The following is a 14,027-nucleotide window of genomic DNA, read 5'->3' as shown; positions in this document are numbered from 1 at the left end:
CTGTGTTTTTATAACAAATACAAAATCCTTCATGAGTGGCAAAACCATCTCCAGTTTTAAAGTGAAAGCAAGAATCCCATTGAATGTGGTGTAATGCACTGTCAGTAACAGATACTCTCAAGAGATTATTATTTTAGCTCTTTTCTGGAAGGAGAAGGGGATGGAGGAAGGAACTCAACCAACCTGTGCAAATCTTGTTATTTCCATGCAATGAGTGATTCTTCCATCTGACTCCTTCCTACCTTTGCAAAGGAAGTTGAAAATTATTTGACTTGGATATGCAGTTTAAGACAAAGCTCTGGTGTCTACAGGAAAGATGTCCTGCTCCCCTCTGGAGGGATATTATTTCCTTTCACTCCTTCAAACCCTCAAAGCAATTTAACTGGCCTACAGGATGTGAGCTGCACAAAGCAGTGGCATGCAGGGTGTTTTTCCCTGGAGAGGAACACATTTTAATGGGACAGTGTATAATCCCTCTCACTACTCATGAATTCCCAGCTCTTTTTTCATGACTGATTCTCATGAGCAGCCACAGTGGCTTCCTCTTTTCTTGATATGAGGAATTTGCAATATTTTCTCTCTGAGGAGGAACTCAGCTAGATTCAGATGGTTCAGGGAACTCAGGTGTAGGTGTGATCAGCCACTTCCAGGTTTCAAGGAGGCAGAAGAGTTGGTTTTGTTCCTCAAAAGCCTGCCTCCAGCAGCAGTGCAGCTCTGAGTGATGTGACTCCAGCTAACTGGCACAGCAGGGCTGTGTGAAGCCCTGGCCTCGGTCCCAGGCTTGGTCTTGCAATGAGAAGGTGCAGGGAATACAGCAGACAGCTTGCATGATGGAGATGATCTGCTCATCTTTTCATTGAGCTTTCTTGAAGGTTATGCACTGGATAAAAGCCACAAAGAACAATCTGAAGGGTTGTAAGAGGTCATAGATGAGATATGACTTCCTTACTTTTTGGCTTCAAAACCTGTGAAAGTTCTGGGGAGCTGACCTGCTGTCTCTGAGGGGCTGCAAGGAAAGAAGGACCAGGAACATGGTAGCATTTATCAAAAGTCACTGGAAAAAGTAAGCCCTGCCACAAAATTTGAACACCTGAAGGACTCCTTTGAATATTAAGGCTGAAATCCTTGCTACCCTCTTTGTACTTACATGTGCACAAAAATATGGATGTCTATTTCCAGACTTGTGAATGCCAGTTTGTCATGGGTCTTAAACAACTGTTAAGCCTATTCCATGTGAAAAGTATGAATTGAGAATTAGTAGAAAGAAGGATTTAGTTCTGCCAATAACTGCAAATAAAAAAATAGATCAGAAAGGAGACAAAGAGAAGTTGAAAGACCATTTTCAGTGCTCATTCAGGCCTTAAGAGTCCCTCAGTTAAGGAAGCCTGTGATTCCTTTAGGCTTTAAAGCAAATGTCCCTTGATCTTAGTGGTGTTTTGTTAAGCTGCTGTTTCAGATGTATAGTATTCCAGGAAAAAGAGTGGTCCCATAACCAGACTTTCTTACATCCTCACTCCCAGAAAACACAATGGTTCATTTGACACATGGTTGCACTTACCAGCTGCTCTTTTACACTGCTTTTATTGACTGCATTTTGAAATGATTGGCTTCAGAATAAGCCTCTGTGTTCTTCCTCCTTGCAAACAGAGAAGTTAAAGCCTGTGCAAGTAGATTCAATATTTAAACTCTTTCTTATCTGATTTTGTCCCTCAAAAGCCATATGTCAGCTAATGCTCAATAGGTGATATTGCTTTATCCCAGTAATGGGCTGCCTGGAGTGCAGTGTGGGAGCAGCAGGGACTGCTGCCTGTCGGTGGCCTTTCAGAGCTGCTAAAGACAGTCACATAAGGGATGGGCCATGTCTCCTCCTTCCTCTGACCAGGCTAACCCATGGCTTGCCAAACAAACACAAACAAGGCATTGTAGTCTGCCCGAAATAAAAACATTTGCTAATGGGGAAACAGAGCCCTCAGTGGAAAAACGAGACTCAGAAACAGCAGTCAGCTGTATAAAAGCTTTAATCCATCACTCTTGCGGTGTGACAGGGTGCCAGGTCAAAGAGACAGGTGGGATATATGTTGTTTGGAAATGCCATCCCTCCAGTGACTTGCTGTTTTCTGCTGAACGAAAACCAACTTTACTTCACCCCCTAAGCCCCCTTGTTTTGTAAGTATATCAATCAGAAACTTGCATATTTTTTTAATACTGTTTTGCCTTTGAAGAAGAGTGGGGAGTAAACAAAATCCCATCCTGCAGAGTTACAGCAGTGCAATTTCTCCTCACTTCCTCTCAAAATGGAGAGGCAAGCAGTGACCAACTCAAGGAAGCCACAGCTGGTCTAAATTAGCTCCCACCACTGGTACAGCAAGGGGCACATACAGTGGACTAGTCCAGCTGCTCTGCTCTGCTGTTCCAGTGATCCTAAACCTTGTATTTTTAAGCTAGCAGAGGTGTTTTTCGTCACTGCTGCATTATAAAGCCACCAGTGTGCACAACTGAATAGGAAATCCACCTCCTGAACACCTAGACACTTAGTTTATTCAGAGAAATCCCTGCCTTGAGCAGTATTTCTCTTTATGAGGATTCCTGACTAGGTGGATTGACTTTCACAGGAAGTGAACCATTTTTTCCAGATCCACTTCCATTTACATCTGTGCAGGAGAGAGGGAATCCAAAGCAACCTTGCAATAATGTGCATACTAAGCCCTTGTTCTTACAAAGGGCCTTATACATGCTGGGAGGAGTCTAAAGAGCTAGAAATGGATGTAATTCCTCTCCAAATTGCCAGAACTGTGCAAAGGGCCTCCTGAGTGGAAATGAAATTCAGGGCATAGCTGACAAAGTTGTGTTTCAAGATGATCCTTCCCAGAAGCCCTTGTTCCTCTGAAAGCACCAGAAGAGGGGAGCTTGGAACAGAATCAAGAGGGCAGAGAAGGGAGAAGAAAAGAAACATTTTATAGATCAATATCCCTGTCAAAGGCGAATATTTTCTCCTGTTTTGTCTGGCACAGACAGTTTTGGAGGGGATATTTTTAGAATACGCTACATGAATTTTTGATTACCTTAAGAGATTTATTTTCTGCCAAAACAAAGGGATCATATTTCTCTAACCAGAATGTGGCACTTACTCTGAGGACAGCCAAATCTTGCACATAATCATTGAGGTCATATGCAAATAAAAGGCACCATACTTCGTGCAAATTCCCATTTTAGCTATTCTTACAATACTTCTCATTTATAATAGTGTGACTATTTTATGAAAAGCTCTCTGGGACCAGTCTATTAAACTGTAACCAGCCTATTTTCCTTCAGCTCCTGCTGAGGAACTGCCTTCAAGGAATATTTTGAGATGTAAAAATTAAGAAAAAGAAATTAAAATGCTTTTTAGCAGCATAGTTTGAACTCATAGTTTAACTGTAGTAATATCTGTAACATCTTGTTCATCTGCTGCTGCCATGGTCCAGCAGCGATGGTGTCAATGGGGTGGGAAACATGGGAGGAGGTCCCTGTGCTGGTTCTTCTTGTCCTTCAAGAGACCAAACACTACCATGTGCTGCAAAAAATGGGGTGCACGGCCCTGTTAATCCCTCAGTATAGCCACTGCACTTCTGTACTCACTGTTTCATCACTCTCCCTTCCCTCCTTCCTCTCCTCTCTCCTGCCCCAGCCTTCATTGAATTTCCCTTTTTTGTCTTTCCTCTGCAGAAAACATTCCCCTGGCATGATGAAAGGCTCTTGGACAGTGCACTGTCCTGTGTGCTCCTGCCTCAGGAGGCCAAGGCAGGGGCTGCTGCATTATAATATATATATATATATATAATAATATATATATATATAATAATATACATATATTTCTATTTTACTATTTCTCACCTGTGACTACTGTAGTCAGGGTATGGCATGTAACACCCACAGAATATTCCAAATCCACTGCTGGTCTAAAAGGAATTAATATCAGGTCTGGGTACATTCAGGTTATTGTCCCTGCTGATTTCTTTCTGCAACCATACGTTGCACAGCTGCCCACTGTTCTTCTGAGCTGCCTTGTTCTGGCCACTTACCAACAACATGCAAAAGAAAGTACTGCAATGGGGGAAATAAACCCATCTTTTTTGCATCATTTTGAGCAAATTATTGCCTGTTTTAAACATCTACCCAATATTTTTTTCTTTTTTTTTTTTTTCTTTTTTTTTTCTGTGCATAAAAGGGCTAGGTGAGAGCAGTGGGAAGATTTTGAACACTTGGCCTTGTAGTATGGATGTTCTGTCCTTTCCTTTCTGTTTAAAATCTTGTAAATGTTTTTTAGACACCTGCCATCTCTGTTTTGTCTTTTAGATGCTATTTCCACAATCCCCACTTTGGAATTATCTTCCCACCTGTACCACTCTGCTGCCTTGGGTCTTGTAAAACTGCAGACTCTTGTTTATGACACACTTTCCTCCCAGAGTTGAACCTGGTCCTTTTTCCTTATCTGCATGACAGAGCTCAGCAAATTATTTTTCATGTCAGCCTGCACAGGCTGCCAGCTCTTCCAGTCATCACTGGCCTCCTGTTTCAATAGAACTGACAATAAAGAAGTTCTGGCTATTCCACTGCAATTGATAAAAATCTTTATTTCATGGGTAACAGTAAGCAAACTGCCAGGTGAAGTCAAACACTTCCAGGAGAGTGATAAGAAGCCCTCTCTGAATGGCTGGAATGACAGACCCACATTCTTCATGCGATAGATAAAACTTACTGTGCCAGTGCCACCCGGAGACTGCTCAAAATCACCAGCCCTGGTGCAAGACCTTCCTCCCTCGTTCCCATCCCTCCTCACACGCACAGTGGTCATGGCGTGTGGCAGGAATTGTTTTGTATAGATGTTGTATTAAACACTTCTGTCATGTTCTGTGAGCAATTTGTGGCTTGTTTTCCTGACATGATCTGAAAGCAAGGACAGCTGACCCCTCTCCTTGGGACACACCCTCTATCCCTGATCATAGAACAGAACAGAACAGAATGGAATGGACTGTTTCTCTTGGAAGGGACCTACAATGACCATCTAGTACAACTTCCTGACCTATTCATGGCAGACCAAAAGTTTAAGCATATTATTAAGATCACTGTCCAAATGCCTCCTAAACACTGACATTTTCGGGGCAGGCACTGTCATTTTCTGTCTCACCCTGTTTTTCTTGCTTCCCAGACACAGACAGTGTGGCATCTGAGATGACCTTTATTACCTTCCCCTAAGTGCAGCCGTTTTGCCCAAGGGACCAGGAATGAAGGGACAAAGGTTTTCCTTGTGTGCAGCAGCAGACAGCCACATCCCACTGATGGGAGATTACAGACCCCTTCCACAATGGTAATAAATTCTCTAAGTCAGCTGGATGAAGAGAGCACCTGAACATGATAGTGGCACATGGTGCTAGCACAGAGCCCTGGAGCCTGGTGACACACATGTCCAGTGTGTTTCCAGTCGTCAGATCCCATACTTGTGTCTCTCACTTACTTTGTAAATGATAATGAAGGAAAAGGACCCTCTCCCTGTGCAAGGTTCCCTTTCACTCCCTCTCCACATTTGCATGCAGGCACTGCCTGATTTCAGCTTGTAATAGATACCAAATTGTCTAAATGAATCTTCACTACAAAGCCACTATCTAACTTCTGTTTCTCAAGCATTTCCTTTACTGACTGCCATCAGAACTGTTCTTTGCCCAAAAGGAAAGAAATAAGAATTGATTTTACAGAAGTCAGACACCATCACTGGGGTAGAAGCAGAACATTATTTACTAACTCAAGGAGTGCAAACTGCTTATGTTTGAACCAGTGGTTAAATTCTTCAGGGAAGTTTAGTACAAAATTACACCCTCAAAGCAGAATGTTTAGGTTTTCCACAGAAAGGCTTTGACTCTCTATGACATTGTGCTGTTTTGCAGATTAATTTCTATGTAATAATTTAATTTTTTAGCCCTGTTTTGTTCTAAAACTCTTTGGTGTAACTATTAGGACTCCTAAGTGATTCCAAGACTGCTGCTGAGTCTCTTTGAGAACATGTCAAAGTGAGTCTCTGAAGATGCAGGTTGTCACTGCTCTACCTCAAATAAGATGGGAATATCACGGTGTGGATTCACCTGTGGTTGCTCCTGGGCTGTTTCTAAATACCTGAACATTGCTTTTATTTTCTATAGGCCTGCACAATGTTACTGTCACAGAAAGGTGGCTCTAAACATCACATATGTCCTCCGAGAAAGAAAGCTATGTTTTTCTCTTAATTTTCTGTGATGCCTCAGTGTTCTTTCTTCCTTAAACAGAATGGCTCAAGAGGATTTAGAAGGATACAAAATACACCTTTCTGTTCAGCTGATTAGCTGTATCTCCTCTTCTTTACATCTCCAGCTGCTGTAGCCAGAGGTAAAGATTTCTTGGCTTCAAAATAAGCTGATCAAATTCCAGTTTTCAGAATTACAAGCCACTGCAGTATTTTTCTGGAGTATCAAACTCTCATGATCTGAAATAATTAAGCCTCCACATTTTACCAACCTTTCCTTCTGGGAGGAAGAGCTTCACAGGAAGGTGCTAACTCCTCTGTCTCCTTTAGAGGATCAGAGTCCATCTCCATTTTCCATTGTCCCTGATGACTTCTTCAGCCTCATACAGCTGGCCCAAGCATTTCCAATAAATATGACTAATAGCTAAATTAATTGTCTGAATTTTCTTCCTTGTGGAAGGTTGGAAGGTTTTCTTTTAAGTCTGTATCTCTGAGTTGTTCCTTCTCCAGTTTCAGGTGGGTTTTAGCAGTTCTCTTTGACTGAGCATTGCAGGCCCCACACTCTGTGTAGTAATCTAAGTGCTTTGGGTTTTGGGGTGGTTCAATGTGTGGAGATATATATAGATACAATTTTTTACTTTGGCCCAAAAAATAGCACCAAGAATACAAACGTTTCATTTTTTATAGATTGATGCTTTACTCAGGGAAGTGCCTCCCATTTTCCAAGTATGAAGAAGCTATTTGTCCCAGTCACATTTTATTTCTGTTTTTGGACCTGTTTTCTTTTAGAATTATTGTGGCTGACATGCGTGCTGTTTGCAATTCATTTATTATTCTATGAAAGCCATTCCTCCAGTTTATTATTATTGTTTCTCTCCTGTTGCTCACCGACACCCCTTTGTGGAGTGTGTATAATACGTTTTGGCAAAATTCTGACTTTTTTCCCTTTTTTTAAGCTAATTTTGTTATTTAGTGTTTTTCAAAGACACTCCCAAATTTACTGCCATTTTGGCTGGATGAGGTGTCGTTGATTAGCAGTGATTGGTGTAATGTTGCTGCTCTTCCATTTCTGCATATTTGGTATGTGACATGGCCTCTCCATCTTTTGCCTTGCAAGTTCTCTTGTTCCCCAAGCTTCTTACTTGGGGTAGTAAAATAGAATATGCCTTCCCATGAGCTCTTTCAGCAGATGCCATTTCATGGAAGTTCGCATTTGAGGCAGGAAAAGTGTCTGTCACCTTTTTGTGTTGTTACATCCAGGTTTAGGTACTGATGTGGTTCCTGAGGTGGTGAGGAGCTCCTGCTTTCTGCTTTCATAAAACCAAATTGGGAGCTCTGAGGTGGGTCTGGTGCTGACCTGCTGGTACCTGCCTGTCTTCATGCCTTCTGCACAGTAACAGCCCTTTGGGAGTGTGAAATGTGGTAAAACCTCCTTGTAAAGCAAAGATTCAAGAATCCATTTGCAAAGAAACTACTGGAAAGACTTAGAAAAATCACCTTTCAAGTATTTAGTACTTCACAAAAAGTCTGGGCAATTTTTTTTTTTTTTTGCATGGAGTAATTTATTTATTTTAAAAAATGCAGTTTAGTTGGACAAAAATAACTTTGATATTTGAGCTAAATTCATCAAAGAATTGCAATTGGTTAATATTTGGGGAATTATTTTCAACATGCAAGCATTCTGATGAAGTGATTAATTTAATCCCAAATATAAAGCCTACATTTGCTTAGGTGAAACTTAACCTAAACCTGCCTATTGTTCCCCTCTGACTCTCTAGGAAACTTAAGTGAGTAGCTCAGGTGTAGGTATTGACTGTGAGGATGTCTGTGGTTACAGGGATAAATCCCAGCTGAGTCAGGCAATGGGAAAATAGGTCCCTTTTGTTTAGCAGCACGTAACAAGATTCCAGGAGCTTACACATTTTGTTGAAAAAAGTCACAGGAAGAGACAGGTTGGGACAGACAAGGTTAAAAATGTTATTTAAGGTCATTTGGCAGCTTAATGGCAGAGCTGAGAATGGAGCAAGGTCAATGACTCACTCTCCCAGCCGAATTTCATCCCCTAATTATTTAGGAAGTTTCTTAGCACTGGGCACGACTGAGAGGGGGGAAAGGCAGCCCCACGGCAGGGGGCTGAGCACAGAGGAGACAGGGTGCATGACAGCATCAAAGAGGTGAATGGCTTCATGGTGTTCTTTCGGCCCATTATTTCTCTTTGTGGGCATTTTGAAAGGAATGATTTGTTAAAGGGGACTTGAATAAGGCAGAGATGTAAACAGAGGAACTGGCAGGATGCTTTAGACACAGAAGAAACAGGGAAAAGAGACTTAAGAAGGCAAAGAGAGCAGCAATCTGGACCTTGAAGAAAGGAGTGGAAGAAGAGGATGATAATGAATTTGGAAAGGAATGGTAGCAGAACAAATACATACAGCAGAGACAGGGAAAGAATTAAAAAGGCCATTTGGTAATTGGGTAGTTTCTGTGTTAAAAAGAGTTAAGATCCTGGAGATTAGGGAAAACTACAACTGTAAACAGTTCTTTGGAGTGTCCTTCCAAGGTACAGCCCTTGCAATTGATGCAGGCTCACAGCCAACCTTCCACCCGAGCAAGGACATGGAGCCAAGAGTGTGCTTTGGACTGTGGTTTCAGCTTCAGGCTGGCTGAGCCTCTGTATGGCCTATATCTGGCCTCCCTAAATGATTACATTGAGTACTTCATAGATTTAATTCTTATTCAAGAATATTTTCTGCAGGATGGTTGGAACGAAAGTGCATCTGCAGACGAGAGTTCTGCACATTCCCACTATGAGGAACACTGTCAGGAAAGAACAGGAGAGAGTGGGAGCCCAGGACATGATTTTGAACCTGAAATGTAGGAATCAAAAATCATCTACAATATAATTTATGGGAGAATTAGGGATTTACACCCAGAAGCCACAATTACACACACTGAAAATTATTATTTCCTCCTCCCTTTCCAGGAGGCTGGCACTTGGCTTTGTTGTGTGATTTTCTGGCACCTTCATATCCAGAAAGAGGACTGCCCCAGCTTTAGCACTAGTGAAGCTTTCCATAGAGCAGCAAATAACTTAAATATGAACTCAGAAGAAAAACTGGTTAAGAATATATTCTAAGGTGTAAAACAGGAAGAGAAGGAAAGGCCCTTTATATCACTGAAATGCTTTTTTTCCAGGTGATTTTATAGGCATCAGAATGTTTTCTCAGCCTCTTCCTGGCTGCTACTTGAGTAGTGGAAACTTATTCTCTGTGCCTGAGTTGTACTCACAATTGCAGGGACTGAACCTGCAGGGGAAAAAAAGGTCTTCCTATCTAATCCCCAAATTATGCACTATCTGCCTGCATGTAAATAATGACCCAGTTTTAAGAAAAAAAAAAGGAGCATTTTCTTACCTGCAAGGGGATGCAGGACAGCTGAGAGGCAGCTTGTCCTTTCTGCTCTGGGCTTGGGTACTTGGGTGAGCAGAAGGGCAGAGGAGCAGGTCTGACAGCAGCAGGTCTGGGCAGCCTCAGTCTTTGGCCTTGTTCTGCAGTAACAGCTTCTGTCCATGATCATTCCTGAGCCTGGCATCCAAAAGAGGTTCACTGTTGTACACTCAGTTCTCATCCCTGAGGAGGTGCAACTTGAGCAGGAAAGAGAAGGGGTCAGGATTCAGATTAAGCACTGTGGGGATTAGATGGTAGCAGGTGAGAAAGCTCTGCAAGGCTCTGATAGGAACAGCAAGGGGCTGGCAGCCTGTGAGGGTTATGGTCCCAGTGCTCATACCATGCTTGGATTTTGGTTTTCACCCCACTCTGCACGAGCTGAAAAGTTAGATGTGAAATGGAGAGAGCAGTGGAACCCAAAGTCTTGGCTAAGGCATGAACAACCCCAAACTTTGAATCAGTTCTGGGCCATGAGTCCTGTCTTAATCCAAGGTATTTGAGGAAATAAAATGAGGTATTTGGAGACAATGTTGGAAGATATTTCACAGAAGTGTTTTAACCTACAACTCTTCAGTTCCTCTAAGGCAGGATCAGTTGTTCTCGTGGACCCTTAAATCATTCCTTAAATCATTTATGAGACCCTCCTGTGGTGGAGGTTTCACAGATTCTTGAACAAGATTTCCTAGCACAAAATTAATCACATCAGAAGTCTCCCAGGGTAGCCAACATGAAGTTCTCTTAGTGGGGTTGAAACCAATTACTCTTTGTCCTATCATCAGTGCACATGAGGAGCTGTTTGTCTTTCTCTCATCTGCAGCTGCTTTGTAAGTTCATTTCAGTCCTCTTACGTGAAGACTAAATAAACCATATTTTCTGCACATCTTGCTTACTACAGCTCTGACTGTGCTTTGTGTTCTTTTTCTGAACACCCACAACTGGTCTAGTTGATAAAGCTGATTTAGGAAAGAGCAGACAGCAAATAATACTTTGAAATCCTCTTAGGACCAAAATGAATTGAATGGAAAAATAGACTGTAAATTTAAAAAGTCAATACCAGACCCCCCTCACTGTCCACCTTTTCTCCTGCCCAGACATGCTGTGTACATCCATGCAGCTCCTTCTCTTTTTACTCCAGCAGCTGTGGGGTTTGTCAGCCCTTTTGTGGAAATTACTTTAATTCTCTGAAATCAAAGCACCTGCCAGAGAAGAGGCTTGTTTTACAAAACCAAGGCCTATTGAAACATTTTAAGGAAAACAGTTGTTTCATTCTCTAAAGATACATATCTTCTCCTGAGTCAAGGAGAGAAGATAAAGGGGGAAGGTTTGACATTTGACTTCACTCTGGAATGCAGGTAAAGGCTTGAAATATAAACTCTGAGATAAGCAGGTTTGATTAAGATATCATTTTAAACTACTGTCCTTTTCCTTATTTATTTGTAACTTTGAAAGGAAGACAAATAGCCTTATCTTTGTCATTGGACAAAAAAAAATGCAAGCTGGCAGCTTTCACTGAGAAAGTTTGAGTGACTTTGATGGCTACCATGAAAGCACCATGGTCTGTTTGATCTTTTGTTGACTAACTGCAGGTTTGGGGATGTTACAATGCATGTTTACATAATGCAGGCTAGCTGCAAAGCCTCATCTCAGCTGAAAAGACACAGCTGGTTTTAAAAGCAAGCTAGGCCAGGACATAAAGAAAAAGAAGTTACATAACATGTTATGAAGTTTCAAAGGTAATGTGTGAGCTCTACAGCCAGCATGGAAAAAGACAAAAAGATCCTACACTACTAGAAAGGAGTGCAAATAGACTGGGATTTTGGGGAATCCCTTGTAGTTCAAAGCCAACTTAGTGTTCAGGATAGAGCCAAAAACTATTCCTTTTGAGGGTTATTTGTTAAAGCTAATTTAAACATCATCACTGAAGTCCTACACTAATCCTCCTCCTCCTCTCAGGAAAATTTGCTTTTACAGTTCCTTTCTTATTGCACTGTCCCAGATCCCGGCTGCTCCCATCAGATTTTCTAAAGCTGATGCTGAGAGTGAAACCATTTGTGTCACAGGGTGTAACCAGCTCATGTCCTGTATCTGTGCCCTGGATCATTCAATTCCAGTGTCCGGCCACCCTGTGCCTCTGCTGTGCTCAGCTGTGATCAGCAATGCAGTAACACGTGGGTTTAGAGCAGATGACCATTAGGTGCTTTTGCTGTTTCAGGTAAGTCAGACTCCTGGCCTAACTGAGGTACAGGGATCTGCAGAGAGGTAAGAGCTAGATCACAGGAGCCAGAAAGAAAAAGTAAAACTTCTGCCAGAAGAAAATGGTAAGGACAGAGCTAGACCTTCAGCCCTACCCACAGTAGTCTGTGACTAATGCAAAGGGGCAAAACCCTTAATTAAGCTTCTACAAGATTGTTCCTACAATAACTTAACAGAAATGGGTTGGATTAGTATCTCCAAGGGGTTGCTGCTGAGGTCCTGACATGCACACATGACGTGGTTCAGGGGGGTAATTTCCATTGATATGTGCTGTGGTTTCCTGCACAGGAGGTGCCATCAGGAACATGGGTTGAAGTAGTGCCCAGAGGGTGTGGCTTGGGAGCCTCACATCCCTGTAGGAGAACATCTGGGGTGTGCTGTAACAGAGGGTTGGATTTTGTCTCCCACAAAAGGAACCTAAGGTCGCTGTGTGAACTGAGCAACCTCTGTGAACTCTGTGGTGAAGGGAGCCATGGGGGATTGCTTCCGAAGTGCACGACTGTTCCAAACCAAAATACTCATCTAACGTGGCCAACACTTACAGAAAGGGAGAGGGGCCAGCCCACTTCTCCTCAAAACACAGAATGTCCCTCGAAACCACAGTGATGAGGTTTTTTGCCAAAGACTATGAATTTAGGTTTCCCCCCCTGGCCTGCAGGGGGTTGGACTTGAATTTCCTTGTGAGTCCCTTCCAATTCAGATATTCTCTGATTCTGTGATCTTGGTATCAAACTGCAGTGGAGGTAAGTGTTATCTCCATGCACTGGTGCACGGCTGGAAGCTGTGGAAGTCAGTTCATGCCATTCTACTTCCCATCAACTTTACTGCATTGTTATTATTTCTTAAACAGCTGGTGCCAGAGAAGAGCACCTAATGGGCCACTGGGTCTCCTTGATGGTTTTGAAATACTCACATCCTTTTGCTTTTGAAGATACAAACTTTTCCATTGCCTCCAGAAGGCTGTGGGATTTGGGCTTCACTTACTGAAATAACCAAGAGAAGATACTCTGATTTTTGTAGCGTTGATTATAAGTCACAGCTGTTTATTCCTTGAAGTCTTATCATAACTGGTAAAATCTTGGGTGTCAGTGTCCTTGTGCTTCATAGAATATTTTGTGGATTTAAGCTGCCTGTTGGTATGTTCTTAAAAACAACAATTAAATTTAACTGTGTTCTTTAGAGGAAAAGTGAAATGTCAGAGACATATAGTTTGTCCATGATTCATCCTGAAAACTTGTTATGCAAGTGGTGACAAACTATGCTGGTAAACAGAGAGGGAACAATTTTACAGTTTTGATGTGGGTTATTTTCAAATTTACTGTATGAAAACGAACCCTGCTCTTAGCTCAATGGACATGGCTCCCCTCCAGCTGAAACATTCATTAAGCTCCATATGGACATTGCCTTGTTTGGGTTTGGAGAAAACCATCTAGGAGCTCATCACAATGACAGCTGCACAGTTCCTACTAAAATTTCAGCTTGATCCATGGGCCAGTACAGGGTATCCCTTTGCAGAGTTCTCTCTTCAAATTGTGTTTTAATTTTTTTTGTTGAACCCCAAAGGAAGCAGCCTGATAACAAAAGCTCCTACAAAATCTGTTATGAAAGCACTTGTGCTTCAGCCTTGGAGGCAGGTGGTGTGGAGAAATGGGGATGTGCTCGCAGTTTGGTATTCCTGACAGCAGAGGCTGATCATGGAGGGGTTTGGGGGACAGGTGAGAGCAGGAAATCTGGGAACACTTTTCAATGAGCGTTGGTTCTTGTTTCCTTGAGGGACTGAGTTTAAATGTTGCTCAGTTTTTTTGGCATGATACTTAACATTCTGAGTAAGGACTTGGAGTACTGGTTAAAACAAAGGGAATACACCTGAAATCCCTGTGCGAGGTCTCAGTAGGCAACTTGAAGAGCAAGCACAAAATGAACACTCAGCAAAAACCTTGAGAATTATTTAGTTAAACTGATATAGGTATTTTAAATTGAAAAATTAGTAGAAATGCCCAGAAATTTTAAGTAATGGGGGAACAGGCGAAGGAACTTTGTTAAATACAGATAATTCCTTAACTTTACCAGAATTTATT

At 42.0% G+C, this 14,027-nt stretch overlaps 3 long non-coding RNA genes across 4 annotated transcripts; 2 read left to right on the top strand and 1 right to left on the bottom strand.

Moving 5' to 3' along the window:
- Nucleotides 1-7,491: 7,491 nt before the first annotated feature.
- On the bottom strand, nt 7,492-10,923 carry LOC137472907 (uncharacterized). Its single transcript, XR_010998478.1, has 3 exons — nt 10,772-10,923; nt 9,664-10,649; nt 7,492-7,655 (listed from the first exon to the last, which is right to left on the bottom strand). It is a non-coding gene; the product is annotated as an uncharacterized lncRNA (long non-coding RNA).
- Nucleotides 8,016-9,513, top strand: LOC137472906 (uncharacterized). 2 transcript variants are annotated; one of them, XR_010998477.1, is made up of 3 exons: nt 8,092-8,427; nt 9,006-9,124; nt 9,234-9,513. It is a non-coding gene; the product is annotated as an uncharacterized lncRNA (long non-coding RNA). The 2 variants fall into 2 exon arrangements; XR_010998476.1 differs by having other exon boundaries at nt 8,016-8,427; nt 9,006-9,513.
- Nucleotides 10,923-13,147, top strand: LOC137472908 (uncharacterized). The gene is made up of 3 exons (XR_010998479.1): nt 10,923-11,048; nt 12,608-12,692; nt 12,800-13,147. It is a non-coding gene; the product is annotated as an uncharacterized lncRNA (long non-coding RNA).
- The last annotated feature ends 880 nt before the right edge of the window (nt 13,148-14,027 follow it).

This window comes from Anomalospiza imberbis, chromosome 4 (assembly GCF_031753505.1).
Source record: "Anomalospiza imberbis isolate Cuckoo-Finch-1a 21T00152 chromosome 4, ASM3175350v1, whole genome shotgun sequence".
Classification (NCBI taxonomy): domain Eukaryota; kingdom Metazoa; phylum Chordata; class Aves; order Passeriformes; family Viduidae; genus Anomalospiza; species Anomalospiza imberbis.
Note: the sequence above shows the minus strand (reverse complement) of the source record. Positions and strands in the feature narration are given on the sequence as shown.